The following is a 6,000-nucleotide window of genomic DNA, read 5'->3' on the forward strand; positions in this document are numbered from 1 at the left end:
GGTTCCAGATGCCAAGGCTGTTCCAGTAGGTATTTGTGCAGGAACGGGAACCAAACTTGTCGAGGCAAAAACGGGGCATGAGGATCATTTTGGATCTCAATGCGGTTGCTTTCTGAATTAATTGCGGGATCAATGGAAAGGGAGGAAAGGCATAAAGAAGAGCCCGGGGCCAAAGGTGAACAAGAGCATCTCTGAGGGGTTGGCCTGGCAGAGGAAAAAGTGTGAAGAAGTCGAGGCACTTGCTGTTTTGGAGAGTTGCGAAAAGGTCGCAGCAAGGCTGGCCCCACTTCCAAAAAATTCCGTCTGCTACCGCTTGATTTAGAGACCACTCGTGAGGCATGAGGATAGTTCTGCTCAATCTGTCTGCTATGACGTTGGACTTCCCGGGGATGTGCGTTGCTATCAGAAACCGTTGAGATGAAATCTCCCATTGCCAAAGTCTGAGTGCTTCTCAACAGAGGGGGTAGGACCTTGTTCCGCCCTCCTTGTTTATGTACCACACCACAGACATATTGTCCGTTTGAATTGCTATAGTCCCCGTGGGAAGTGAGCTCTGAAGGGCTTGCAACATCAAAAGCACCTCCCTCATCTCCAGGACATTTATGTGCAGGTGGCATTCTAACTGTTGCCAAGTGCCCTGGACCATCCTGCCCTGATAATGCCCCCCCAACCCGATCAGGGAGGCATCCGTTATGACAGTGGCAACTGGAGGGGGAGAACAAAGGGTCAGCCCTGAAAAAGCTGAGGGGAAACCATCCACCAGGAGAGATGTTTCTTGCAAGATGGGGTTATCAAAATGTTGTGAGTCATTGGTAGCTGTTGAAAGGACCACTGAGAAAACAGCATCCACTGAAGGAGCCTCATGTGGAAGCGGGCTAATGGAAGTAGAAGAATTGCCTCCGCCATGAGGCCCAATACTTTCAATACTAGCTTGACTTGGACTCTGTTGGGCTGAAACAGGAGCTGAACATTCCGCCTTATGTCTGTCACTCTCTGAGGTGGTAATGTTGCAGACATTTCTGTGGTGTTTAATACGGTGCCTATAAAGTTTATACATTGACAAGGCGACAAGGAGGACTTTGCAAAATTTATAGAAATACCCAGACTGTTGCAAAGTTGAATAGTGTAATCCCTGGCCATATGAGATCCTGTTTGGTGGTAGCGGAAATGAGCCAGTCGTCTAAGTATGGAAACACCTGGAATCCTTTCTGTCTCAGGTGAGCCGTAACCACTGCCAAACATTTGGTGAACACCTGGGGGGCTGTGGTGAGACCAAAGGGCAGGGCCCTGAATTGAAAATGACTGACTCCCAGCCAGAAGCGGAGAAACCTCCTGGAGCGCCTGTGTATCTTTATATGGTAGTACGCATCCTGGAGGTCTAACGAGCACATCCAGTTGTCTCTGCCCAAAAAGGGTAGAATGGACTGCAGTGTTACCATCTGAAATTTTGTCTTTAGTACAGAGTTGTTTAACCTGCTGAGGTCCAAAATGGGTCTCCATTCTCCTGTCTTTTTTGGTACCAAAAAGAATCTGGAGTAGATTCCGGATCCTAGCTGATCTGCTGGGAATGCCTGGATGACTCTTTTTTTCTAACAGCTTTTTTATTTCTAGCTGAGCCTGACCCCTTTGTGCGGGTGGTATGTCTGGTAGGGGTTTTGGTGGTTGTACCGGAGGAAAAGTGAAAGGGATTTTGTAATCCTCGGATATGATCTTCTGTACCCATGTGTCTTGGGAGAGGGATTGCCAGGCTTCTGGGTACAGAGATAATCTTCCCCCGACTGCCTCCGAAGGCGGACAGTCGGGCAGCTTCTCAGGGATGCTGAAAGGGTTGGTCAGGAAAAGTTTCCCTAGAGCCCTGGTTCTGAGGACCCCCTCTGCCCTTGGGGTGGCGTCTGTTATTATTTCCCCCTCTGCCTCTAGGGGGAAATTCACCACGTGCAGCAGGCATGACTCCCTGAGGTTTGCGGAACCACATCTTTCCTCCCTTCTGTCCCTTAGGATAAGGTCTAGAAGGCGTGGAAAAACGGACTCCTACGGCAGAGAGAGTCTTACCATCTTGCTCGCATCTGGTGAGGGTATTCTTCACCTGAGGTCCGAACAATTCCAAACCGTCAAAGGGGGTGTGGGTGAAGGACACCTTGAAGGGATCGGCAAAGTTACAGAGTCACATCCAAGCGTGACATCTCAACGCAACGCCTGTGCCAGCGGCCCTACTCGCTCCATCGGCTGCATAAGAGATAAGCCGCATGGAGGAGTTAACAATGGAGTTCAGGGTAGCCAGCTGGGAGTTTATTTTGTCCTTAAACCCCGCAGCAGAAGGATCCTGTACCGTTTCACCCAGCTCTTTGAGCAAGTCTCTCTGAAGGCGGGTGAAATGACATAAATAGTTCAGCAATCGCATAGAAAAGGTCGCTGAAGCAAAGGTCCGCTTGCCGTACCTGTCCATGGTCCTGGACTCTTTGTTAGGAGGATGAACAGATACAGAAGGATCAGCCAATTCCTTCTTATTGGCTGCTGCTACCACCATAGCATCAACTGAAACACTTTTGGTGAGAAAGGATTTGTCATCTGGTGCAGAAATAAATTTAGAAGGCCTCCTAGGGGTAGGTTCCATTGAATCAGGAGCTGCCCACGCCTTTCTAGCCACTACCTCCATTAGTGGGTCGAAAGGGGGAGACACCCAGGAGGTGGAAGGGCGAGATCCAAAGGCGTCAAGGTAAACCGACTCGTCCTCGGAAAGTTTGAGAGTGGACCAATTTCCCCTCTGTCTTAGGATCTCCAGGATGTCTGAAAAGGAGACATCCTCAGAGGGGGTTCTGGGGGAACCTTCCGAGTCATCCAAGTTGGTGTCCGACGTGACAGACTCGGGGGAGTCTATGTGCTTCCTCTTGCACTTTCTTTTCCTAGGGGGTTCCCCTGAAACTTCAGGGGAGCCCTCGGAAGAGGAGGAGACACCCAAGGTGGGTACCCTATGCTTTGGATCTCTGCTGTCAGGTGTAGGAGGATGGCCAGACACCGTAACAGGCACTACAGAGGGAGGAGTCGCAGAACTTAACCTTGGAGTGGACACTGGGTCCAGCACACTCCTCATCACCTCGAAGGCTCCCCTATCAGATACCAAAGGTAGCCCCGGCTCCGAAGAGACCAGAACCACCCCCGAAACAGACAGAGAAGGCTCCGAGAATGATGTTGGGGCCAAACTAACCAGAGCCGAAGCTCTGAGAGGGAGAGCAGGGTCGGACAAGGGTCCGATGCCACTCGCCCCCTCGGAGCCGACAATGGAGTCTCGGCGCACGGACCTCTGCATGGATGGAACCAATGAAGAGGTCGGAGCCGATGACACCGCAGCCGAAGGAGGAAGTATCGGCTCCGACGTGGGCAAGGTCACGGTTCTGACAAACTCCAGCTCCGAACTCGAGTGATGAGTCGGAGGAGCCACAGTCTGGTGAGATGGGCTCTGGAGCATTTGGGCTAGCACCTGAGATTTTATAAGTCTACTACCCACCCTCTCGATGTCGTGGTTGGAGAGCCTGGATGACCTCGATGAATGAGTCCTATGACTCCGCTCCGACAGGAGAGGGGACCTCGAAGCCAATCTAACGGACTCTAGCAAAGGGGACCTAGAGCACTTGCGCGCTGGGGTCGGCTCCGATGATGGTTTCGGAGCGGAAACCACTTTGTTCGCCTCGGAGCCAGACGGAACTGAGGTCGGAGCAGTCTCAATAATGCCAGCCCTCGGCTCAGAAGCTGGAGCCGAGGGTTTGGCGGTTTTTGACGACTTCCCCGAGCCAGACTTGGATGGGGAGTCATCAGGCTTTAACAAGCTCCTTAAGATGAGCTTGTTACGCCTTTCCTGCAGGACTTGAACTAAATCCGTGACAAATGGAACAAGAGTCCTGCAGGTGTAAAGGCCCCAAGCAATAGACACAAGAAGTGTGACCGTCTGTCAGAGACATTTTCTGACAGCACGAGTCACACTTCTTGAATCCCGAAACCTTAGGGTCCTTTGACATCCTGACAAAAAATAAAAAGGAACACAGTCAGTCCACACACACGCACTTATTTAAGTTAAAGGGAACTGACTAAAAACCCACACACACACTGAAAGGGGTGGGGGAAAACTAAGGAAAAGCCCGTAGGCCCAAGATAAAAAACTAACTAAAGAAGGGGAAAAAGGGCTACCGAAAGGGTAAGGCAATTAGAAGGGACCTAAAGAAGGGTAACTAACTGGAAAAAACTACTGAGACTGAATATATATGTGAAAAAAAGCACTTACTGACCAGAGCCGGTAAAAACAGACTACCTCGCAGCGAAGCGGCAAACGAGATCTGGGGAGTTAGCGCATGGTATTGTGGGATATAGGGCTGCCTCAAGCCGGTAAAAATAGCTCTCAAGCTATAGTATAGGCCAAGTCGGAGCTGAGGATCGGCTCCGAACCCATCCAGCAAGAATGAAGGCGAGAATGACAACTTAACATTATGTATTATCTTCTGTTTCTTGCAGTATGTATCCTTGTCTCACTGTGTTGGGGATACAGGTCACAAAGAAAGAAGATAGTTTGATTATTTTATTAGAGTATAACATTTCAGTTAACTGAACTGAGTCTGAATAAATGCACTATTGGAACATTTTGTATCCAGCATCATATTAAAAAAAATCAGGAATGGCTATCACTAATGATAATGAGTCCCAGTCACTGTGCATTCAGTAATAAAGTATTTAAAAGTATAATAAAATAATTACAGTGAAGACTGCACTCAGTCTAACATAAGGTTCGAAGTGTCTGTGGCCTATATTTTTTTACCTTACATGGGAGAATGTAATTAAGCCAGTTTCTGCAGTACTGATTTAGGCTGTGACTTCTGACCTTCATGCTTCACTCTATATAACCACACAAATCCACTGAAAGTATCAGACTATAAATGCCATGATATGAATAGAATTTGTTGAAATAATAAAGTTACCTCAAGCCAGTATGAAGGCATGCAGAGATTTATAAAGACAATATGCCTCTGAGAGTTGACCCAGTTGTTCGGAATTTGGGAGCTAATTTGGACAGTGACCTAACTTTTGACCAGCATGTGTCTACTGTTGTAAGAAAGTCCTTCTATATTGCACAGCTTATAAAAAAGGGACTGTGTCAAGGTCTAGAGATGTCATTGTCCCCCTTTACTCAGCCCTTATTAGGCCAATTATTGAATATAATGTCCCCTTTGCATGTATTTATCCAGACACATGCAACAGCTGGAACACCCACTGAGAATACCTTTCTTAAAGGATGCAAGACCTAAACAACATGTCCTACATGGAGCCTCTCAAAGCCCTGTCAATATACTGTGTATCCTGCAGACTACTAAGAGGTGACCTGTTTCTACCATACGAGGCATCCTCCGGTCCATTACTGATGGATTTACTGCAAAATACTCAGTCTAGGGATCTAAACCTCTTCTGCAACATGAACATAATGGTTTGGAGGGACTGGTATATCTTGCAGAGGATACCACTGCTGTGGAACAGACTCTCTATTCACATAAAACAAAGTTCATCCCTGCCCAGTTTCAAGCACAACTTAGATCTATGGATGGGAAACAGAACATTTACCCCAGGACTGCCCTCTGTACTACTAATGGACAGAGGCAGCTCCTAAATGTTTTATCCCATGCATGGATCTCCTCAAATTATAATGCATAACTATTGACCATGAGATGGGTAAGGCCAATGTATAACCAAATGGGAAAGGTTATTCTTAGCACAAAAAAGGAGAATGGCTAGGCTTAAAATGGCTATCCAGACAGTACCTATGAAACTATAAGAAGCCTAAATTAGACGATGTATTACTAGAAAAAATTGCTGATGAAGTAATGGACATGGCTAGTAGGACAAGCAGACTAAATGTTTGCCAGCATCAAGACAATTAATTAGGTGTGGGATTTACATGGAGGGGGGAGAGGAACTGTTCTTCTCTGGCATGTATTTTTTGTAGAGAAAACCTTGCAAACA

The sequence above is a fragment of the Protopterus annectens genome, chromosome 2.part0 (genome assembly GCF_019279795.1).
Source record: "Protopterus annectens isolate FY-2018-M chromosome 2.part0, PAN1.0, whole genome shotgun sequence".
NCBI lineage: Eukaryota > Metazoa > Chordata > Ceratodontiformes > Protopteridae > Protopterus > Protopterus annectens.